Raw genomic sequence first — 26,397 nt, forward strand, 5'->3', positions numbered from 1 at the left:
AACCTTTTCATTATCTTTTCTCTTTTCCATCCATCAACATCAAGTTGTAATAGTCGTACCACTCATAGCCAGGACAGAGTCATTTTTATAACACGTGCTAAGCTACAAGGAAGTGAGGTTTTCTATTTTTTCTTTTTCTTTTTTTTTTTTTTTTTTAAATAACGCTTTATGCCGTCATACTGGGTTCACTTCACTAATCTTCGTTTCATCGTTCCTATATAGCACCCAGCAAACGAAAACAAAGAAATTGAAGAAAATATATATACACTTCCGGAGTAAAAAGGGTGAAAAGGCTCGCTTTTGACCTTTCCAGAGCGTCGATATCGCTTCTCGAATCTTCTCGCGAAGAGATGTAAGATAAATTGCGGAATAGGGAAATGAGGAAGGCAAGGAGCAGGGGCGAACGAATCGATGTAAGTTGCTGAACGTGGAACCGGAAACTTCCCTGGAGATAAAGCATGCTGGCGCTGTTGTTCCACGCCGATAAATGCCTCTTGCTTTCGATCGTGTGAACGTGATTGAATCTTTAATTCTCTTGATTGTGAGTAATACAAAGTACATGATCTATCTGGTGTATGTTACATGGATATATAAACGCAAGTAGGAATGTACTCAGAAAATTTATCAGTCTCGTTTATAACGTTGCATAACTTGGAAGATTTATTTATAATATTATACTATCATGTATTATAGTATTTTTGATACAGTGGGTACAAATAACTTATTTGTAACAATTACTATATTTCTAATTAAGATAAACAGCTGCATTTAATTATCATTAAGTAGTGTCAGATTGTTGCAATAGATGGTGTTCTGTTCATCAATTCAAAGCACTGTTTTATTATTCTTATTAAATCTATTCACATGTTAATTAAAATTATTCAGCAGTTCGCAAAATGGTAAAATATTATAAATTAAAATGATAAATGTAATATTCAATGAAATTTATTTGAATTTAAAATTACTCTCCTATAATAAAAATACCGACATTTCTTTTCATCCAATTTAATATATTCTTATAACTTTTTCTCATAACCGAACAAAATTTTGGTCATACAAGATTAGTAATTAAGTTCTCATACATTTTTAAGTATTCGTACATATTTCAATTACGTTTCAGTAACTTTCCATTGTATTTCGTGCAGCAATGTTGAAGAATCACGTAGGGAGTAACAGCAGTACCATGTTTACGAGATTAAATAACACAGGTCCAGTGAAACTCATCGGTGCGACGGTAAAGATTAGGTTCCCACGACAACCTTTCGACTAACGTAGCTCAAAGGAGAGTCGGTATTGTTTCCAAATAGAACCGAGTTCAATCGCCATCGATTTCGAAACGGCACGCTGAACAAATTGCTTTGAAATTTCAAGAGAGGCAGACGGAGAAAGAGAGCATCGCGCTTTTAGGAAATAAGACCTAACCTATCCGGTGGATGGAATAGCTGCAAAGAGGAACGGACGAAAGAATAGCCAGCGTGTGGAAATGAGATGGTCGACAGAAGGAAAGAGAAAGAGTAAATCTATTTCTCTTTGATATCAAGTTTTTCACATTCGATGAAAGAAACGTTCGAACATTCGAATTGCTAAACTCGAATTTGCACGCATCTTTTTTCTTTATGAATGATTACACGATAGAAATACCAATGTTATTTTATCTTTTTAAAAACGTAAAAGTCGATAAAGGGATAGGTGCGGTTCTTGATTTCTGTAACTGTATCGACCAAAGCATTTTATTTGAGGTTTTAATCGTATTTCGGTCCACGTATTAAAAAATTTTCATAAATACTATTATATAAGTATATTGAATAGTATATGAATAATATATTTACATATCAGCATTTGAAATATTCAAAAATTATTTCCGTATTTTTCAATTTTTAATAATAAAATCATGTAATAATATTATTCTCTCAAAAGCAAGGAAATAAATTTAAATATAATAATTTGTATCAACGAAGACCATACTAGATTTAAAATCATATTCATAATTAGGTTATGAATACCATAGAAAAGAATTTAATAATAAAATTAAGCTTCCAATTTAATATCAGAAGGAAAAGAAATTCGAATGGAAAATAAAAGTGGCTGAGTGAACTGGAGGAAGAGATAACGATGATAACGAGGATGAATTTTCGTGATATATTATCCTTATTGAAACATCTGCCTCTGAATAGGAATATTCGAGGTTATCGTCCCTGTATCCTCAATTGTCTTTAAAGGAGTATCAATTTCCTGTTAACGGTAAATTTGCCCATTTGTTTTTACATTCTGCAAAATAATACCTTTGCTTCCACAGCGAACGTTCATTACAGTAATTCATCACCAAAATGTACATTATGCTCAGTTACATGTCTAATGAAATATTCAGGTGATGCGAATACGGTGGCGCGTAATTTGTTGCTTTCGAGCTCCTCTCGTTTCATTTGACGTTCCAACTGCGTATTTCCTGTTTCGGTGTGCGTTTATGAAAAATTAATTACCGTAAGCTGCATCCCGTGAAATTCTGATGTACCACTTAAGTGCGTGCTCGCAATGAAGTTTCTGCCTCGAAGATACAATTACCCGTTTGATACATTGATCGTACGTGGATCAGAATTTGCAGTGTGATCTCTGTATACTGTAAGATTAATACGTGCCCGCATATCTTTACGGAATTCACGCGCGAGTAGACTTACTAGAGTCAGCCTTAAGTATTCACAATCTCAGCATTGAATCTGTTTTATCGACTGATAATTTTCATGAACATATAGCAGATAGGTGACGAAATATATTTCGTATTATACAGTTAGAGGGCCTTGACGGTGAATCTTGCATTTTCCATATGGCAGTCAAGAATAGTTACAAGAAATTTGACTCTTGGATATAATTATTAATAAAATACCTCGTTTATTAGGACACTTGAAAAAGACGAGGTTAACCTCAAAAATTATCGAAAGATTATTAACCTTAGGGGCGAAACCCCACACTGATATTCTACTAATACATGTTCGATACTCCCACCCTTATTTCACCACTCCCGCTGATTACAAAACTTTGTTAAATATTTAAAAATGACATCGTTTTGAATCTTATATATCGCAAATAATGTGTTATAATAAAATTAATTTTTCTTCATACGTATCCACTTTATATGTCTCTCTGTGACACTATTTTAAAAAATTGTTTATTAATTTGATTCGTATTATTGCTATTATGTGATTCATATTTTTTATTTTTTTCGTTCTACTTTTATTTGCATATTTTACATGACCACACAATCCGGATTTGTATTTTGTGAATATTTCAACGAGAAGATCAAGTTACTGTTAAATCGAAAAAAAAAAAAAAAAAAATGAAATCCGGCACTGGGAATATTTTGGAGTGTAGTAGTAAATTTCTCGAAATGGACTTCAAAAAGCACAGTGTTAAATAGATTTTTACAGCTATCGGTTTTGGAGAGGATAACGATGCTACGTTGGATATGGACCTGTCGTTTAATTTGAATTCGCGAAAAACAAATTGAACAATGGCGGACGCCCAGTTGTCGAACAAACTTACGGGATTTCACAGCGCGTTTATGCGTTCGGCTGGTCGAGTACAAACGCGTCATCGAATTAAGTATTAACGAACTGCAGGGATTTTTCGCTGTAATTTTAATGAATCGAATGGGGAAACCACGTGGTAAAATCGTAGCCGTAATTATTATAATGAGCGCTCTAATCGTAATTATACGAATTAAATGAAAACATTAAATTTTTAATAATATAGGGCGTCCTAAAACTCACGCAAGATTTGAATTTCGCGCCATTTGCGCGGTGAAGTGTTACCAACGAAACAGAAAAAGATAGATGAAAAAAAAATCGATTTTTTTAAGCCAGATTACCAGAATACCCTCTTAAATTTTTAAGTAGAAAAGTACTGAATTTTGAAAATCTCTGCAATCCCGAAGCGAAGTTGAAGGTTCATCACCGATATTCGAAGCTCCTCGGCGATAATCAGCGATTTCGAGACACGACTGAGAGCGTATTAACCCCAGTGGCTGTCCAACTTCCTCGGAATTAACGCGCAAAGTTGCCGAAGAAGGATTTGGTCTCAGACTATTCCGTATTCCGCTCGATACTCGGGCCGATTTCGACAAAATTCCAGATAACTTGTGTCCCAATTCGATTTGAAATTATAATGACATTTCTCTATTAACGCTTCAAAGATTGTCTCAAATTCGTCCCTCCGTCCCACACCTGCCCGGTCACAATTGTTCTGTCAACCGGTTCGACTGATTTAATTTGCTTCTCCATTGTGTTATTAAACTTCCGTTCCATTTGTTTAGTCAGCGAAATTAATCCGTCGAAATTGAAATTATATTTCAGTCAGGATTTGCAAGAAATGGCATTCGTCAAAAGTCACAACAATTCATGGTTGGTCAGCCATATAAAATGACAAAATAGGAGATTATATTATGCGTAAAATTGAAACGAAAAATTGTTTCTTTCGTACCTGCATCGCCTATCTACGGTTGGCTATTCCAGGAAGTGGTGGGAGTAGTAGAATAAGGGTGGGGGTCTCGAGCATGGAGTAGTGGAATATCAGTGTTGGGTCTCGAGAGACCCTGTTACTGTTGAGCGAGGGACCGCGCTCCGAGGGCTAATAAGAAGACTGTGGAGAGGGTAAATGACACGGAACGTCGCTGTCTACGCTTCTTGTACAGGCCATTACACTGTATGCTCTCGTAAGAAGCAATCATATTTCACGTGTCACGTAGAACGCAGCGCCCGTCGGTGTTTCTATGCCTGGTAACGAAGACAAAGCGAGGAGAACTCCCTAAGCTCTGAAACTTAGCGTTGACAGTGCCAATATACGCTAATGCATCGCATGCTTCGTCCTGGTAATCCTTCGAGGGAAAACGCGATTATTCAACCTTTAACTGTAAATCTTCGAAATTATGGTACGGATACTGCAAGGACGTGAGTTCAGTCAGAAGCTGAAGCAAAAACATGTTACTAGCGACGTTTGTGGGAAGTAGGGAACGTCATGGCACACTAGCGCCATCCACGGATCAAGCAACTACCGCGGATTTCATCATATTCTATTCTATATCGTATCCTAATATATCATAGGTTTTACTTTCGTTAATTTTCATCCTATCTTTCTAAACGCAGCACCATTGCGTTACTGAAAGTGTTCCGATTAAAACGAGTCCAAACACTGCATAAATCGGACAATTTTTCATGTTATTATACGTACATATATACTATGCGTTGCAGACAAGAAATCCGCTGAGCAAAATGTGGGACTGAACAAAAGAAAAAATCCTCTCCCGCCTCCCTCCACATCCATTTCTTTCCGCCAATTCTGAGTACTAGTATAGTTAATTTATTTTCTGGGTCATTGGACGATTTAGAGAAATATTCCAATAGTTCAATATTCTGCTCGGTATTTTCTCACGAATTCTCATCCTGCGGCTTTATTGTCCAAGTATGTTTCATTCTCGAAGGATGAGGCGAAGGGAATGCAAAGACGAGAGGGGAACCATGGGCAAAGAAAGAATTCACGGGGTCAAGGGGAGGGGCCGGGAGGGCGGAAAAGACGAACAAGCCAGCTTTATCGACTGGCCCGGCATATTGAAGCCCGAGTGAGACCACACCCTCTGGATCGCGGTTGTTTATGCCAGACTGTTCGCAAGTCTTGCGGCGGCGGTTCGTCGGCCTCGTCGTGGAAACGCATGGAAACCAATACCAGGAGAATTATGAAAGTTCCACAACCGCGTGAATCGTTTGCAACCAGGGGGTTGATATGTATCGCTCGAAGTTATGTTTGCTGGAAAATCACGATATCAATGATATTAATATTACTTACTATTACCTCTTGTTTATTACCGTCATTTATCCACATAGAGGGAAAATAATAATTGAGAAGTGTAGTTTGCGCATGCCTAATTATAGTTTTGTGTAGAGAGTGAAAAGAGGTTAACTCACCGATGGCTGTCTAACCTAAGAAGTCCTCTAAGCGACGTCTTGGACTTGAAAGAATATTCTGTTTATCTCATTGCCTCCTATGAATGTCCCTATAGCATATGCAATCCAGAGAAGTATATATTGGACCTTTGTGGCAGGTTCATATTATAATGCAGAATTTTTTTGCTTCCTTTTGAAAGATATTTTTGAAACAGGAGCACTGAAATCACAAAATATTAGATACTGGTCCAGATTTATAAAATAAAGTTGTTCTGATGATTTGTTATTAGCGTGTTAATGAACGTTTCATGTGAAATCACGCTAAGGTGTAATTGCATTACTGTAATTACAAATATTTAAATGAATTCAATATAACCTCTATCGATATGCAAACCTGTAACAAACTACTCCTAACCTCACGATTACCTATAACCATAATCCCCATTCTTCGCTTTCGCCACGTTATCACCTCGTTTTTCTAACCTCCCTCCCAGAGTCATTTCCTCGATTTAAACTCTCAAAAGTCCGACGTTGGTGAAATCCCAGTGAAAGAAGGTGTCGACATTCAGTTCACTCCTCTCGCGCCGAATTTCCGCGACAGAAACTTTGAAAAAGCCGAGAATTACCCGAGAAAAACTGCAGCGCGGCTGAAAGTCGTAAAAAGTCGTCCGTCGCCTCGACGACGCGACGAGTCCGATCGAGTTATATTCTTGCTGGTGTATCACAGCCGTATTATTGGTCGTGTGTTATCGACGTGCGCGCACTCTAAAAAATATTTGCGAGTTCTCGCGGAAAGCCTCTTTCACGCTCGCCTACCTATCGTCCTGTCGTGACTTTTCTTTCGCCCATGGCACTCGTCTTCCCGTTTTTGCCCGACTCCACGCCCCGCGATGAGTTATACGCCTCTCGAAAATTTTTACGAGCGAACGAGGTCGCAAAGGACCCGGGAATATCCGTGCTTCTTTTCTCGGAAAAATATTTCATCGTTTGTTCTCCGCAAGTTTTTGAGTTATTCGAGAGGGTATGTGCGGCAATTGAATTGGATTATGAGGGTGTTCTGCTTTTTGTATATGGATATCTGACTGGCTAAAAAGGATACTGGATTTTTATTACATAACCTAGAATTATTTTACGGAATTTATCGTCGCTTTTGTTTAAATATTTAAGTATTTTATTTACTTATCTTAAAAGTCCAATGTGATACATTTAAGTATTTTTTACGCACAAATGTTTTTGCCCTTACGACTTTATTTCATTTTGTTTTAAGTATTAAATAAAATTATTTTCCATTTATATACTAAATTCACTTCACGATTAGGATATACACTGTTCTCAATAATATCGAATATATACGTACCAACATAATAATAGATTTCAATCTCAACTGAATCACGATGTGACCATTCACGTTTTTCATCGTTTAGCTTGTATATTTGTCTTTACTCGGTGGAAAGACCATTTGAAATAGAGGCGAAAGGGAAGCGGGAAGGACCATCGGAAAAGTCAGTGAAAATTAGAAAATACGGTTGAGCAGGAAACATTGCTCGGACACTCGGTATCCTGGTCACCAAATGCGCATTGACGTTTACCAAGCCCCAGTGAATCCCAAGATTTATTCCTGATAGAAAAGTCGAGAAGCGACGGAAAACTTTGTCCGAGTGAAAATGCAAAGATACGAAGTAAGGGAAGAAGCGATGGACGTAAGAAAGCAAACATGGCGTCCAGTCACGCGATGGTCGCGCGCCATCTGCGGTCCTTCTGTGAAAGTACTGAACATTACCGTATGAAGATATACATATTTAAACGGGATTTAGTCCGTTGTTTCCATCGTCAATTTCGCCCGTGCTTTCTGTTTTCCTACTAGCTCCCTGAAATATTGGTCCTTCTTTAATACATAAATACTATGTAAAACTGTAAGCTAAGCCGATTCGCGTCGAGGAATACAAAGCAGCTTGTTTCCATCGTTTTCACGCTCATCTCTTATTTAGCAGCAATATTACCGGGGCTGGCGTGCGCTCGCGATATCCCTCAGTCAGCAAACATTTGTAGCCGATAAATCGCGTATTTTTGCCAAAAGCGTTATTCGAAAATTCCGATTCCATCTATCGGTATGTTGACGTTTGCCGTGTCAATAGTTTTCGTGATTTATTACACGCGATATTCACTGTGACGACATTCTGCAGAATATTTGATACCGAGACTTCTTGCTCGGAAAGTCGACTGTAAAATTTTTTATATTGTTGGTAGGTGTAAGTGCATTTTTATGGCACAAAATTACATGTCTTAAAATTAAACAGGTTATGCAAATACTGAGTAAAAGAACGTGGTAGTTTTTCTGGATTAAAAATTAACAATTAAAAATTGATTATTAATTTGATTAAAAAATTACAAAAAAAAAAAATAAATTTTTGTGCGCGAAATTATGTTTAAACGCTAAGAACAGGGCCCGATTCTTCGAAGTACGTAAATACTTCGATATGTTTACCTATAGGTTCAGCTCACGCCACTGCCGCCCCCCACTCCTCCGTTTAGTGGGGTAGGCAACTGCCAGTTACGTAATAGTTACAAACTGCCACGCACGGAGACGTGCTACAGTCCAACGAACTCGCTCTCATCTTCCACTGAAGACAACCACGGAATTTTTCACGAAACCGTTTTCGTCGATCGTTTGGTCGCCACTAGCTACGCGAATTTGGAGGTTAATCGTGTGTGTTCAGGACCGTGTTACACGAGGAAACCGTGGCGCATTGTGGCGCATAGTAGCGACCCAATTTCCCATACGAATTAAGACGCATCGAAGCACAGATTTCGATTGTGTGAAACGTTGACACCGTTCTCCACTTTTTCTCCTGCTCTCTCTCTCACGTCGGACGGATCGTCGTTTTTTTCCGATCGTGACACGTTCCAAAAATTGCAGTGGTGTCAACGGAGTGGCAGACAATGGCGGAGATTGGCCGACGGAAGATGAATCGGAGAGGAAGCTGGAACGTCGGACGGATCGTCGTTTTTTCCCGATCGTGACACGTTCCAAAAATTGCAGTGGCGTCAACGGAGTGGCAGACAATGGCGGAGATTGGCCGACGGAAGATGAATCGGAGAGGAAGCTGGCCAGCGGTCCACGTTAGCCGCGTTCTTCCGCATGGACGTTATCGATAACCGGGACGGTGGTCGTAGCGGTGATAATGCCTCGAGGAGTGATGGATTAACGCGATCAGGAATGAGAAACGATGCTGGATAGGGACAATGTTGGCTTGTCCTAGCTACCCGGTGATTGCCTGCAAGATCGTGATGGTTTCCCAGCTTGCGTGCTCGATGATAAGGTGTGTCGAGAACAGTTGTGAATGGGAATATGGACTTTAACGAGGGAAAGCTTTTGCTGTTTTGGATTCCTCGTTTCTTCTTATTCTTTTTATTTCTGTTTTATTGTGGATCTAAAATTCATTGGTTTTTAATATTGTGCAACTATTGATACGTGTATATGTTATATAGAATCGTAACCATAATTCAGTCGTGCACAGGTTAAGTAACGGATAGGTTAAGCTCCTCCCATTTTACGTCCTTAAGCTTGATGTGAAGTCAGTTTGTATTTGTCCTCTCTTTTTAATGCATGTTATGTGGTAGTAAGTACATATATGATGGTAGCAAGTGGCGTTAGTCTCTTTCTAATTCCTGTCTTTAACAATCGTCGACAGTGATGTGGTGATTAAACTACGTAATAGTTCTTTTTGTGAATTTTTCTTACTGTTATAGAGTTATTTAATTTATTTACTTAATTAATCTTCAATTCAGTTTTACATTTTCGAAGCCCATGATTTTAACTGACGTTTACCGTCCAGCCTCAATCACAGTTTAGATTCCCATTAAAATTTTAATCTGTTCAGTCCGAAGTCAAATTGACAAATAAGCTGCTGCTGTAATGACGCGGCCTTTATATAACCACTGTCTACCGAATATCCACGAAGAGATACGATTGTTGCCGATTCCACTGGTAATTAGTTTCCTACTACAATAGCCAATAATATATCAATTATTTCATTTTTATCGTGAATTCATTTTACGACAATGTGTTATTAACCATCCTAAAACATAATTCTATTCGTATAATAAATATAAAGTTCCCTAAAAAATTATAAAATTGATAAACTGGCACTAATAATTAAAGAGGAATTACTGAAGATAAATAAAAAGCGTTATGTAACAAATAAAACCATTTTAAATATTTTGATTGGTCTATCTCAACTACCAATAATGTTCCAACTATTAATAACAACGTTTGCCATGAAGCAGTACGTGAACATTCCGCTAGATTCGTAAATTTCCGGCAGTCCAAGCTGACGATGCATTCGATAACAATTTGCTATGCTACGAGTCATGCAGGTAATGAATACCAGCCATTATGCAGGTGGCGAAGTAAACAGCGTAAATCACTGATTTCCCGACGCGATCGTAACTCTCCTCGCGGGCGATATCGTCGTGTCAAAACGTTGTAATCGTTCTGCCGCGGGGCACCCGCGATGGTCGAGCCGGATTGATGTATTCGCCTCACAGTTCGACCGAATTTCATCGGCCATTGTCGTCAGCCCTAAGTGTGAATCTTGGAAGGAAGAAAACACATGGCGCCCATTTTGAAATTAGTCAGGGAGACTGGACAATATACCGAGTGTTCGCAAAGCTCGAAGCTAAATTATATTTTGAAATTCGATTTTCATACTGATTCAAAATCAAGAACAGAAATATAATAAGATAATAAGACAAAAATTTGTTGGAATATATTTAACAATTTTTAAATAATAAATTTATGAATTTACCAGAAATCATAACAGAGAGAAATGAAATATCGATCAATTTCTCTCCACCTCTCATCAGTTCAACTCCCATACATCAGAAAGATAATTAATCGAGAATCGATTCTGACGATCGACCAATGGAGTGTAGACTTTTTTCACTCTAAAAATTTCCTCACTCTATACAGTGGTAACATGTTTTCAATCGGTGCCAAGAAGTTTTAGTTTGGTCACTTAATCTTGAATCTATTAAATCTCCTTTTCGCTATATCCCTGTTCAACACTTGAGAATAATTTTGCACGTGATATCGTGAATATTACAACAATAACATGGTACGAATTTATTACAACGTATGTAATAAAGAGTGTCCCAAAATTCACGCAGGAAGTAATTTCGATAGAAAACGAACAAAGCTTCGTTATTTTTAAAATATTGCTCAATAATAAAGATGATGTTCTTTCCTGTAGCGTTCCATTTTTAATAACCTTAAACTGTCGGCTGTCACGCTGTATTTTTCTTTGCGTTGGTAATACTTTACCGCACAGATGGCGCAAAATTCAAATCTTGCGTGAATTTTGAGACACCCTTTGCCTGCTGGAGTTATTCGCGAGGGTTCTTAGACCACCATCGATTTCGGTATATGGAATATGTAGATTCGACGTCTTTACGATGAATATTCTGCATCTAAAGTCTAAGATCTGGGTCTGCTGCGTGGTTTGACTAATGACTTCGATAAAGTCAGATCAAAGATTTTGAAACGATCCCCCTCGAGGATATATTATCCACCTATCGCCTATATCATCTACTACATAGTTGGATTACATGGTTCCAAGGAAGAAGGAAAATATTATCTACTAATTATCTCTAGTAATTTCCAATTTCTAGACCTATCTTAAAGTCTTCAGAAAGTCTTCTTTCATTCATTCGATGTTTCTTTCGAAACATTTTTTTCTCTTTTAATTTTCTTTTTCCAATGTTTGATTTTTTATTAATTTCCGGAAGTGCCAAAAATTCGGAAAAATCGATGTGCGAAGTGAATCGAGCCACAAATTAATCGATCGCTTTGTCCGTTACCGGTGTGCCTTGAAGTTGGCCTTGTTTTGAATCTGGATGATGCAATGACAGCGGAAGTAATTCAGTCTTCCGGCTCGGGCTTTGTTTATTCGTCCGCACTGTTGGCTGGGTTGATTAATCGGTGATAAAGTCAATGAAAAGTTCAGCCGTCTAAGCTGTCGTCTCAGTACGCTTTTTTTTTCTCCTTTCCAACTGAATTATCGATTGAACTTGTGCTAAAAAATACATCTATTATCCAGTAAAGTTGCGCTATACTTCCATCTCGAAGAATGTAACGCTATTCTTAATTCTTTTTTCTTACATTTATTGCAAAATTGACGATATTAATATTTCAGAAAATGTTTAAAAATTATGCGATCACTGTACCATATATTAACCCTTTGCTTATAATGTGTGAGACACGTGGCGAGGAGATCGGGTCAAACACGAGTGTCACGGGAGAGAGACGTGGTTCATGGTTCGTAGTTCGAGAAGATTAAAAATTCAAAGATTCTCTGCTATAAAACTGACGATACCTTTCTGAGCAGTAAATAAAGAATCGTATATAATAATTAACGCGTAGAATTATTTAATTTCGATATTATACCTCGCACAGGGTGACATTATCTTAAATTTAATGTATTAGTTAATATCGATCTTTCAAATTTTATGAAATGGTGACAGAGTGCAAAGAGTTTATAAGAAATCTACAGTATATCGCAAGAAATGCTTAATTACAAAAATATTAAAACACATACTTAATTCTTATATTATGTATTTTAAATAAATATATAAAAATACAGAAGAAAAATTTTATTTACATATATATATATATATGCTCAGATATTTTTATAACGTACTTCTCGAGCTTAAACGATCAAAGAAACAACCCTACCGCCACAAAGTTGCAAATTACACGCATTAACCCACATATTCTAAGAGCGCTTAGTTTAAAGGGGAACAACCTGTTGAGATTTAAAATTGCGAAGTCCTCTGCTCTCGTCTTAATTTTCCCGCTAGATATTAAAATTCACTAGAGAAGAACCACGTGACTCGACTAAAATTTCCTCGAAATTTCCCGATCGTTCTTTTCATGGAATTACTATCCGTGAGTAACGGTGCCCATCGAAACGAGGAGAAAAAATCGATGGTACAGCTCATTTGCATTCGTCCTGGACGAATCGCTTTCGGCAGAAACGCGAAGATTCCCCGATTTCGCGGCGTGTTCATTAGAGTTGGCTTAATATGGCGCGACGCTCGTCACAATTTGCCGGACAGCGAGCACGACTCACTGGAAATTGCGAAGGAACATCGCGCAGAACGAACCGATCGAAACTGCGGTCGCGGCGTGCCCGGCGAATTCCGGCCACTTCCGGTGCGCCCGAACGAGTAAAACAATTACCGCGAATGCCACGTTTCATGGACTCCGATGGTCACGAACTAGGATGGAGCTCATACGAGCCATTGTTAGTCGTTCCCCCGTTATTATCGGTTTCGGGAGTCGTGGCTTGTGTCGAATGAGAATTCTCGGATGTTTGGAAGGACTTCTAGAAGTTTCGGAAAGAAACGCATGAGCGAGTGATGAAGCGGAATATAAAGGTTGTTATTGGTTTCAGGAATCATAGATGGAGTGATGGTATAATAATTCCTTAATTGAAAAAGGTGCATGGAAAAGTTTCCATGTATCTATTAACGTGTATAGGGTATATGCATTGTTAGTAAATTTTGCTTAGAAAAACTCATTTACTGTACTATATATTTTTATTATTATATTCCTTAATTTATTTAAAAGGATTGCAAGTGAAGTCCTCTCTTCTTGACACTAGATGTCGCAACATTTAAAATGGTCTAAAACAAAGAGAGTGTGTCTATCTTGTCTTATTTTGTTCGCATGTTATTCATTTCTCAGAGTTTCGTATTTAAAATGGCTTCTCTAACGGTTTTTGGGACGAAGTGTCAATAATATCTTCAAACGAAGCATTTCATATAATTTCATTTACTTATGCATTAATTTTGTGTTGAAATTTTTATATTAATATATTGGAAACATAAATTCTTGAACTCAAAATTCAATGTTTTATTCTATTCGTTCTCCCAATTACTTCTTTTAAATTTCGCGCCAATCGTTACTAGTGACTTTTGAAAGAATATCAGTTGTTATCAATATCTTGTTATATTTATTCGATCAGCACCTCCACTTTAATAATTTATAGCAATGAACGAGTCCCTCAACGAGGGAAAGCACGAAAGTAGATATAAATCACGCATTGTCGATCTATGACTAACCACATCACGCTAGGGGAGAATGGAAGAAACGAATGGTCGCGTGAAACACGCGGTAGAACGCACCGTTGCGCCAGGATCGTTGATGCAGTTCATGGAACGAATTTCGAGAGACATGTCGCGCGGCTTTCAGGCGAAAAATCGTACCGCGTCGATCGATCGATTTTCCTTCAAAGCGAACTGACCTTCCGCATGACCCTGCACGTTCGTTCGCAGCCGTTGCAGCCTCACCTGTCTCGCAATTAATAAAGTGGGATAGCTCGATGCATTTTGTGACCGAACGTTGTCTTTCCTGCAATACTCATACGTTCATAGAACGGATAGAAATCACCTTTCATTTTTGCTTTTCAATGAAACACATTAAGTGTCTTTTTAATTATATTTTTTTCTTTAGGTTATACTTCTGGAAGTATAACATAGGTTATATTCCTGGGTGTCTTCAGTGGGAAATTGCTCGATGTCATTGGAATTCTTTGGAAAAGAAATACAAGTAAGGTTTCAATAATAAACGTATTTTCACTTCGATACTGGATTCAGGGTCATTCCCACCATTTCCTGGAACTGCTTCGGGCGTGCTACCAACCACTGTATTATGTTACATTATGATGCTGGACGGATCGAATGACGTATCTCCAAATAACGGTCGAATGTTCCTATTTCATTCTGGCTTATTGTTTCTTACTCTCGCTAAGCAGAGAGTGGGATAAAAATAGAACGACAGCCGATTCCAAGAACATCTACCCCTCTGATGGACGTGACAGCGTTCCTATAACTGGATCTGTATCGAGATATTATTTTACTATGTTTTGAGGCAGGAAAATTAGTGATTCCGATTCAAAAACAATTTTAAATATTTTTATTGTGTTTGTAAATAACTGATAAAGTATTGAAACCTTCGGGTTAACGAGTCATTCTCCAAGCACCTGCATTTACTTACCTCCCTTGTTAGTAGTCGCGACCTAGTCTCAAGCATGTATACTATCGAGGCACTATTGTATTAAGTAATCGTAAAGGTCTTTCGAGTAATTATGTACATATATGGTGGAAGTGTCGATACCAGAGTAGTAAAAGTGTCAATGGATAGATAAAGTTTAATGTGCAATATAGTAGAGATGTAGGTTACTTAATTTCGTACCATAGCATACGATTTGAATATTTACATACTATATTTATTACGTTTTATTACGTTCGCATGTGTTTTACCATTGCACTCGTGTTTTATATCAGAGAAAAATTTTAATTAAAGGTAATTCTTTTTGTTTGCTTTTATTTGCCTTTGAAGGTTGTTACAGAGATCGTTAGAAACAACGTTAATTTTTGCGAGTAAATAAAACATAACCTATAATATCAACTTTTCTTAAGGAAATAGTATTGCTATTTGCTTTAACAAGATATACTACTACAATTAGGCCTCTCGTGTAAAACCATCACAAAGTTTCAAAACTTTTTATCATCGATAAATTTTTACAATAAAAGTATTCCAAAAGGAGACAAAGGCAAAAGTTTGAAGCGACGGAACTGATTACTCCCAACGATTATTCACACCCTCCAACTTCTGGAGTCGCTTCGACCCATCCAGTCTATCCCCCACAAACTTTACAATGTCGTTTCAGATACAATCGTCCTATCATTTCAAGCAGCGTCCTATCTCAAGACAATACCAATGTTATTACGACACCATTGCATACAGCATACGCGAAAATGCATTAATCCTTTATGAATGTTTAATTGTTAATATACACGTTATTCTAACTTCAAACGTAATAATGTATTTCCACAAAATAAAATACAATTATAAACTATCTTGAGAATTCAAATTATTGTCATATAGTAATCATTTACGGTACTAATGCTCACTTTAACTTTAAGGTTGCATGTGTACTTTGCATGTTCGATGAGGAGGTTAGGTTAGGTCTCACAAGGAGACTGCAAAGCCTTGAGGTCACTGATTTAGTTCAAATTCTGCAGAATTGTAGATTTAGTTCCCCTGATGGTGAAGGTATATGAAGGTATACTACTCAATAATTTTTAAGATATTTGCAATTGAAGATTCATCATTGGTTTAATTTAGTTTAGAATGCACGCATTATACAAAGTCTCCCTTTTATTTATTCCACTATGAAATTTAAGATACAACTAAGAATAAAAGTATTTTGCTGAGTATTAATTACCCTATAACCACAAATAAGTTTTCTGAAACGCAGTTAAGCAGAGAATAGATATTACAATGTCAGGTCTGATAGATTTTCAGAAATGAACCTGTACCTTGGAACAAGTGTACCTATGGGTTCACAGATGGAACAAATATCAACTTTTAATGCATTCATTCAGCTAAAGTACTTTTGAAGAGATTTTTGCTCCCCTGGTTGTATAGATTTTTATTTTTAGACATTTTATGACTATTCATGATATCGTGTGACTGAATAAGTGACTATCACCTGACATAGGAAGCTACTAGCGCCGAAGGATGAACAAGTCACGCAGTATAATTATCCAAACAATTGAATAGCAATCGAATTCGTTCAAGTAACACGCTCGCGTCTAATTTCCATGCGGAAACGCGTCGAAACTGCTTTTACGGTTATTGCGTCGGGCCTGGGTATTTTCGAAGGATATTACCGCTTTTAAACGACGCGTACGTGTTACGACGTTACGTGCAACCATGCAGTTTCCGGATTCTCGAACGTTCCATCCGCCTCCGATATCCCTGCGCTCGAATCCGAGCCAACGTTGCCGATTAAAATTCGACCAGGCGTTTTTCTGTCATTTCGCGACGAAGAAAATTTATCGACACCAACAAAAAACATCTCGCAACGAACTTCTCATTATGGCGTTCGAGAAAAGATGGCAACACAGTGTGTTTAAATCCTCACGGCTGACTGAATCCGCTGACACTCCCTCGATCACAGACAGTGATCGCTATTGGCCAAAAACGGTGACGAAGATCATCGGTAGGCTGTAGCAAGACTGAGTGAGATAGAATATGGCAGCCATTAGCGTTAGTTCTCTGTTTTTCTTCATAGCTTTCAAAAACAACGCCATTCTGCCATATCTGTATCTCACTCAATCTCGCTACCAGTCTGTCGATGGTTCTTTGTTGCCATCTTTCGGCCAATAGCGGTCACTGCCTGTGATCGAGGGTCTGTCAGGGGAATCAATCAGCTACGAGGACGCAAACTGCTATATCTCTTCTCCAGATAGCACTTTACCGCACAAATAACGCAAAATTCAAATTTTGCGTGAATTTTGGGAGAATTATTAATTATTGCTTTATATTACATTTACCAGAGATACGGACAGACCATAGGTGGTACTAGTGAGTTAAACGGAAAATTGTATTACGGCTGTCTTGAAACGCCTAAATACCCGCGAAAGTGTTGCTGAAAATATACAGTTGTTTTTGATGAAGTTAGCATCGATTTTTATTCATATAGGATTTTAATTACGTATACCTATTTATTTTCATTTATGTTCTAATTACCATAATTTATTTGTATTTTCTTTCGATACACACCACAGGTTGATAGTTCTAAAGCATGAAATTTTGGGACACCGTATATTAGGTGTATACTTTTGTTAGTCAGGGTGTACTATTTTATGTTATCTCTTTTGTATTATTTTATATTAACTAGTTATTAAAAGTACACGAAGCATAGGGGAAGGTAAGCTTCTTGCTTTCAAGAAGGGACGGTAGTGTAATCTAGGGAAAATTCGCCCACAGATTCCCTAGCTCACGTTCTAGCTGAAACCCAGTGTTTCTTTTGGTAAAGAGAGTTTAACTGCTTTAAGTAGCGTACACGACGTATCCTTTATGAGCGAGTCGTGGTGCTTGGAATTGCAAAAACCGTCAAACGCTTGGCCCGTGTACACTCGCCGTTGATAACTAGATTTGTTTGCAATTTAAATATCCGCCGGTGTAGCCGAGATTTCGCGCGATATATCCGTATTTACTCGTATTTCCACGTGAAAAGCAATTCACCGTGGTCGACCCGTTTCTTTATCCTTCATCTCGCTCTATATTCATTTTTTCTTTTTCATTTTTTTTTTTTTTTTTTTTTTTTATGCTACATTTGTAACATTTTAGCTGTAGCTTTAACTAAATCTAATTTGTTCGGGATTTAAACTAAATCCTGTCAAAGGGGTAGGAAGAAGCATCCTGGCTCTCGAACGATCTTTTGAACGTTTGAATTCGATATGACCTAAACGAACTTAGAGCGTCTGTTTTCTTTCCAACTTTATTTAAATCCTATTTCCATAATGGGATTTCGCTCTTTCCCCCTCCTATTCCCCCAGCTTTCGTTTCTACTCCGACGCCACTGTGTTTTCATTGAATTCCGAATACCCCTTGATTGATTTATTTTGATCGATTTACATTGTGTCGTTTATGACATCTGTTTTCTAATTCTGTTATCGAATTCTGTTGGTTGTTTTAAAATTCTGAAATCAAATTAATAACTTTTTGTGAAAATTAAATATGCTACCATAATATTCAAATTTTTACAAAAAATAAGAAAAATCTGTAAATTTACGTTATTCGATTTACGGTAATTGAAAATTTAATTAACGTCAAAGCACTTTAATCATCTTCCTTGACTCTTCCTTGCTTCAAACGCAGCAGGTAACCTATCGTGCACCAAACAACACACGCATACAGGCGCGCGCGTGTGCGGTCTTCACATTTTCGCCTAACGTCTTCAAAGAGATCGGAACCGAGCTACATCCATTCGTTCCATGGTTTTCTTCGCTTTATTCACATGTCCAAGGCAAGCACGTCGATGAGAAAGCAGCAGAAATAAAGAATTCGTGCAGTTTGAAGGAACGAAAGAAAGGACGAGCAACGATTTGAACATTCGTGTGCAATTCGATTTCCAACATTTCTCCCTTTTGCCTTGAAATTTCATGTACTTGTCAATATATCCATGTTTCGAATTCACGTATGTGTGTTTGTATTGCACAACGGTATCTTTGCGGTGACGGAACGCCATTTTGAATTATGGAGTATAAGAAATAGATCTGATTGGTTATATCTCGATCACCCCATCGCTAAACAATCGTGAAAAAGGGGGCATCTGTTTCTTCATTGGTCGTTCTGTCATCGCGTGTCACGGTCAGTGTGCTGAGAGGATATTAAGGTGGGGGAATTAGGCGATGCGATCCGGCTACTTTTCTTGTTCTTGCTTGGCTTGGGTTATTCGTGAAGTGGCAGTTGGATTGGAAAAGTCGTATTGGCGGAATTATGACATGATAAAACGTTCTACTTTAACATAATTAGAAAAAGTACATTTTAACGGGTCATGTGCGAAATAAAGTGGTGTGAGTGCAGATCGTAGTTGCGTAATATCGATTATAGATTCTATATTTCGACGATGAATTCTGACATTTAGTTGACATAGCATTGAAAAAGCAGTTTTTTTATAGTTCTATCAATTTTCTTCGATTTCGACAGTCCATATACCAAACGAAGTGATAGGGGTGCAAATTGCACAAAAATACTGCGCAGTTACAATAAATGCGCAATATCAATTATATATTCTAGATTTCGATTGTGGATCAGAAAATTTTGTTATTTTATTTTCGAAAAGGCACTTTTTTAATTTTTTTCAATTTTGAAAATTGAGACTGTCCATTTTTTTCGATTTTGTTGGTTAATTGCGAAATATAGGGCAAGAAGTGCAAGTGGGCGTTTAACTGTCCCGCGTAGTTACCTTTTATCTCTTATATATTCTAAATTTCGATAGTGGATTATGATTTTTCCACCTATTAGCTTAGAATAAACTCTTTTCTAAATAATCTGTCAATTTTTTTCGATTTTGATTGTTCAGTTGTGAAATATAAGTGCAAGTGGATGTTCGAACGTGCTGCGTCGCTAGACATTATGGACTTATATATTCAAAATTTCCTATATGAATTAGGATTTTTTGGTTTATTACCGTCGAATAGGCTGTTATTTAATTAGTGCACCGATTTTGTTTCGATTTCGACGATTCAATGGCAGAATTAATTAGTGTGAGTGCATATTCAGATACTGCGTTGTTGCCTAATATGAGTTCAATCCGAATGCAATAATTTGATCATTTTGGTCGACGGGTTTAGTTCATTTCTGAGTGTAGAATATATTCTCCCTATCTTTAATTATCTAAATGTATATATCGTTATATATTAATTGAATCCAATGTCGTGTTAAGACCAGTATTAATGTTAATCGCCTATGAAATAGTAATGTATTAAAATTGTAATAGAAAAAATTCATCAGGCTAATATCTCAATTTTAAATAAATATTTAGAAGAGTCTCTCGTCTCTAATCTCCCAATGATTCCCAGATATACATACATATTTTCAGTTTATAAAGATATTGCTTTTATTTCCTTAATAATTTCACCTGCACGGTGTTTTATTATTTGTTCAATTATAAGCATAACAAATTAGCAAGAACTCGAAAAAACCCGTAGCTTTGTCTTCAATGTTTTAATCTTCCAAAAATACCGATCGAAGTATCTTCACTCTGCATAGTCATCTTGTAACATTTTCTGGTATGAAACGTTCGCCTCAGCATCCGATACCAACGAGATAACTATTTCCTCAAACACAGACTTTTATTATTCGTCTTATCCCTTTAATTACGCAGGAAATGAAATTCCCAGAGTTGAAAAGAAGAAGAAGTACACAAAGAGGACAGAGAATTAAACGAAGATCGAGGTTCGCTATTTATACAAAGCTGGTGCGCCAGTGTGTTACTAATAAAGGATATTAGTTTGACGGGTGATAGAGTGGGGATGCGAGGAAGAGGCCATGTTGAAGTCTAGAGGTTAATCTACTCGAAGACGCACGCCCGTCGGGTACCAGAGCTTCTGAGATATTACCGGAAATTCGGCCATTCGACGGATGTTATTCGCGCGCCAGCATCATATCATGGGAATATAATTTTTATGGTAAAAGCATCTATAAAAATCCACCACATATCCAGCTACTACATAAATTATAGTCTTTGACAGCTAACAAATATTTCACCGACAAGATTATCGACCATTGTGGTCGATATTTCAAATTTTTATCGACATTTCGAGGTGGACGTCGCGATAAACAGGTGATATTGCATTTATTAATTGCAATATATCCGTGATTGATGTATTAATATTCGTGTTATTAATGTTGGAATTCTTTTTCAGTCTTTTTACCGGAAATGTCAACTGACTCGAGCGTTTCGTATTTCCTTTTCGTTTATGAGAAATTTCCCTCGGGCTCGTCCCGTTTTTAATACGTCAAAGCGACAATTTATTGTAGCACTGTGTACTATGTTGCGGTAATACGTCTTCGATAATTCAGTTTATTCGATGCTGTTTTCGCACCTGTCGACTTTCAAATTACACAGACAAAAACCAATTTACTTTAAAATCTGATTAAAAACCCGAAATGCAACACAGACGCGCCATGTGAGTATCGATTTCAGCAGAGTTAAAAGCTTGGCTGAAGGATCTGGAAATGAGAAATCCCTGATTAAAAGATAATGTGTTTTTAATTTGTCCACAGAAAATACACTGTCGTATTTTGTTACCTCTTATTGTAAATTATGTATCTATGAATAATATTTTCATTAAATTATTTGAATCTACATGGTTCCAAATTCTTTATTTAATTTCCCCCAAATTCCGAAAGACCAAAATCATCGTAACCTAAAAATAATTTTCTTCCTCGTATTAAAAAAAATCTTCTGGTATTATAGGTATTTCAAAAAGTAGACATTTACAATACATATCATTTGACAATATTAAAATTTCTGCAGGAATTTTTTCTCAAAGGAATATCAAAAAATTTTTATGACGAAGTAGTTTGTCAAGAGATACGCGAGTTGTTTGTAGGCTGAGGCGTGAAACGGAAACGTAATATCTGTTATTAATTCCCCAATTAACATCTCTTAACGGGTTCCCTTATTTTGCAAGCCGTTCCGCGTGTCGTTGCACGATGTACCATGTTCTTCATTACGATACACGCAAATATCGGCCATGCTGTACCCTGCACGAGACCACGCGCGTCTGATACAATAAATCGTGCTAGATTTTCTCAACCACAAAACAGCGAAACCCCATTTAACCGCCGTTGTATCGTATATTATCCTTAATTGTAAGTCGGGACGCGTTAAATAATCGCAGTGTTGATCGTAACGCGACGATCTTTATACTACATGTTCCATAACCAAACTATAAACCGAACATCCTCTGTATTTTCATGACACACAGCCAGAAACCTCTGGCGTCCACTTACCGTATTTCAATCTGGCCGCTTAGAAAATTAAAAATGAACTGTCGCGACATCTGTATTGAATTATAGGTACTGTGTAATATATAAATTTATTTAACTTTGGAATGAATTTTTTAAAAACAATACCAATTTTCAAAACCTATTAAAGGCATATAATATCCAATATAATAATATCTTAATACATTGTAGTTTAATATATTACCTTTTGAATTAAAGCCGCGCATGAAATATCAGAAAAAAAGTGTTTATGAAAGGAAGGAAATGTAAAAATCTGACGATTAAACATGTAATGAATAATGATATAATGAATCCTGATGAAGTTCAATTCTGCTTTATGAATTGTCGATTAATAAAGCAATTTCATTAACTTGGCTCAAATTTTGTAGGTTGGTAGAGCATAGATAGAGTAAACAAGGTTGATCAATTAAGAGTGCCAGTTGATAGCCTTCGTCCACTCTGTTCACATTTTAGGAATTGGTTAAGTTCTCCATCTATCTGATACGAAATCAGAATAACGAATGAGCTGCGATTCCATCGTCTTACATATACAGCGACAGCCATCTTCGCGAAGTCACGCTAAAATTCACGATCATTGCTGATACCGTTGCTGCAATGCATAACATGACTTTTCTTTTATACAAGTTGCTACAGATTGATTAGTTTTCATTTTTACTATCGCTTATTATAATTCTGATAGATAATTTTTTAAAGGTATACAGAGTTAAATATAATTCACTATAATTTATTTCTTTACAGTTTATTTTATCGAATTTATAGGAAATGGCTACAGAAATAGTGAAACTAAACAAATGTCATTAGTGTTCTTGGTTACATGCACTTCAATGTAAAAGGTTTGATAGATTGCGACATTTTTTTTATTTTTGCGAATTATCTTTATCTTCTTTATCTAGGAAATCCCGAAAAGCTTAAACGAACACTGCATACAGGTTAAGGAAATTTCTTCGTCGTTGGAAGTTCGTTACAGGATCGGAAACGATGTCGACTGACGATTCTTTTGATCCAGCTTCCTCAGCAGAAACGAAGCGTTGGAAAAGGGATAATTAACTTCTTTTCTGAACTCGTTAATACAATTTTAATTAAGCGTTAATTTTCCTAACCTAAGAATATTCAAATTTTTAGTCACGCTTAGCTGCTCTTCGTCGAAGACATGGCAGAAAATTTGTAGCTTTCCATCGCGTTCGTTAAAATTTTGAAGTCTTCAGATTCTTGCGAGAAGCTTGTGTCTGAAGAAGTATAAGTAGTTTCTCTGTAGTGTTATCGAGTGTTCGCCCGTTGCATCCGTCCTCGAGGAAGGCTGAGAGGGATGAAAAATGTCGTACGTCGGTGTAAAATCAAGAAAGGCCGTGGTATCCGGCAATTTGCGGACGAGCATCGCAGAGAAGCTCTTCCCTTTCAGACGTTCCGCATGAACTCACCTCTGAACCGGCCGTTTTGCAAAGACGCTCGATAAATTTTCAATGACATCAGCGCAAAAACGTCGCTTCTATTGTCTGAAAATCAGGTCGCGACGGCTGCATCCACAGGCCAGACTAGGGAACGAGGCGTGTCACGATGTATATGCTTTTTAAATTCGTTAGCTCTCAGACACGATACTTTTTTTGAAGATCGAATAACAAAGAAGTTTGACAGTTTCAGTATACATATTATTTGGAAACTTTGTAACAGAATACGGGTAAAATAAAAGTATTTCTGTTCTTAGCAAGTTCATCAGACATGCTCCCTTCAATTTTTCAGCGAAACTGACGTGTTGTTTTTGAACCATTTTGGACGATTTATTTTTATTCTGAAACGTGATTGACGGTTAAAAATAAAAAATATTTTGACACGTATTTCCAATGGATTTGTAAAAAAGCGATGTACTGAAAGTTATTGGAACGTAATGAAAAATTAATTTGTTTTTTTCCAGGAACTATGTATAACGTTTCCGTTGCATACACATTTTCCTACAAACAGAAGTTAAAGCGTTAAACTTGTTAAGCCGACTAATCTTTAAAAATCCATATTCATTGTGCGTCCTCATCTATATGTATGACTGTAACCGTATTTACAGTAATTTCATGGTTTAGCTGAAAACGTGACTAAAGATAACATTAGCATTTTTCTGTTGAAGATTCTTGTTTGATTATTCAATGACGTGATCATATTAAATATTTAGATTCTTAATACGTATCCTAGATATTTTAACTCAATTTCCTAATTAAATAAAGGTTCTTTACATATTAATATGGAAAGTTATAATCTACATTTGCAAGTACACAAAGAAGAGTATAATAAAAGCAAGTGGGCAAGAGATATATTAATTAATTATACAAGTATTGAAAGAATAAAAATAACTGTTTGGTTTTATTTTTTGACAAAGCTAATGCTACTTTTTATTGAGATAGGAACGCCAATTAAGTATACTTCATATATCATATTTGTTATATTAACTTTAGTTATCACTATCTACATATACTATGTCAAGATACAAACTATAGATTTATAGTTCTAATGTTAATATAAATCAATAAAAAAGACAATAAATACAGCAAGGTTTTCACGTCAAGAATTTTGAGAAAACCACATTCGTATTGACTTTTCTCGTAGAATAATGCGAGATTAGACAGACGTAGCCAGAATTCCATAAAAATGAAGATCTTCACGACGTTTCTTTTACGCATTACAGTCGATTGGCCGGAAATTTAAGCCTCTATGATTTCCTTTTCATCCATGGTAAACTTCCAATAGAACAGGTTGCTCCCATCTGGTGAAACGCATCATTGCATTTTCGTATCCATGAGATGCTAGAATAAAATTTTACTGCATGACTAGATTCTAATGAGCTTTTCTACAACTATATTTGCATTTCCGATTTTTTTCCGAATTATTATATCGAAAATATAAAGCTATATTTTACAGAAAAATTTATTTAATACAATAAATACGAGATATGATAATTCCAGATGAACCAGTAGTATTTTTTAGTTTCATATTTAGTTTCATATTTTTTCCGCCGCAACTATCCAAATACCATTCATAACAAAGCGGACAATCGCAGGCAATATATTTATCACGGCAAAATCCACAGTGACTATGTTGAAAGAACGGACAAGAATTTCTCACTCTCGACGCCTGTGAATTTTTATAGCCACATAGAATGACATCTCCCGTTCGATCCACTGTCACTCTTTTCTTCGCGTTTACAACACGAAGCACGTTTTTAATCGCTCACCAGGGCCATTGTCGAATTTCGACGTGTTTTATGACCTCTCTTTGTTCTTCTTTTTCCTCGGCGTTCCACTTTCTGCGAGACGAGCATTAAAAGAAATCGAAGATCCAGCCTCTATGATTGTTTCGACAAAGTAAAAATGGAGATATGTACAGGATGCCTGGAATGAAAATTGTAATAAAAAGTATCCGATCAACTATCACAAATGTACAGCGTGAATATACAGTATGTGCAATTAATCAATGATGATATGTTATATTAACACTGCAGGTATAGTTAATTAAACGACAATTTAAGATATATAGGTTAGGATACAGAATCGTACCCAATTATTTTTCTTTTCCATATTAAAACTGCTTGCACTTATCCATTTAATTATATCTTCCTTTGTTCTCGCTTTACTCAACACGATGTAATCCTTAATACCTTTTCCACGTCGCTAAAACGATCCTTGGTAAGCTTAGTAAATAAAACACTGGACGAAGTTTGTCGTTGATTAATGTCGATGCTTTAAAACATTGAAATAGTAATGGCCACATTTTCTGTCCCTTCTTTTCTTTTAGTTTTCCTTTTTTCAATTAGGTGACAAAGATTGGAACAAAATTTCAATTGTTTATTAATATATACATAGAAACTAGCGATCAAAGGAAGACTTCACATTTCTTGGAAATCCTAACCTAACACCTCTCTCTCTCACAAATATCGCTTCCGATCTGGACTTTAATAACTCTGTGTCTCAGGCTCCAGCTTATTAGGATAACCTTACCCGATGAATCTACCAGAAGGGGCCTCGGACGAATCGCGTCTTCTTTTCTTACACCCCTCTTCTCTTTTTTCCTCTTTTCTTTTTTAATGCCCCA

General features: G+C 36.7%; 1 long non-coding RNA gene across 1 annotated transcript; it reads left to right on the plus strand.

Moving 5' to 3' along the window:
* The first annotated feature begins 19,416 nt into the window (after nucleotides 1–19,416).
* Nucleotides 19,417–21,573, plus strand: LOC108545165 (uncharacterized). The gene is made up of 3 exons (XR_001890067.1): nucleotides 19,417–20,057; nucleotides 20,678–21,136; nucleotides 21,219–21,573. It is a non-coding gene; the product is annotated as an uncharacterized LOC108545165 (long non-coding RNA).
* Nucleotides 21,574–26,397: the final 4,824 nt, after the last annotated feature.

Source organism: Eufriesea mexicana, unplaced genomic scaffold (genome assembly GCF_001483705.2).
Source record: "Eufriesea mexicana isolate 0111107269 unplaced genomic scaffold, ASM148370v2 scaffold320, whole genome shotgun sequence".
In the NCBI taxonomy this organism is placed as follows: domain Eukaryota; kingdom Metazoa; phylum Arthropoda; class Insecta; order Hymenoptera; family Apidae; genus Eufriesea; species Eufriesea mexicana.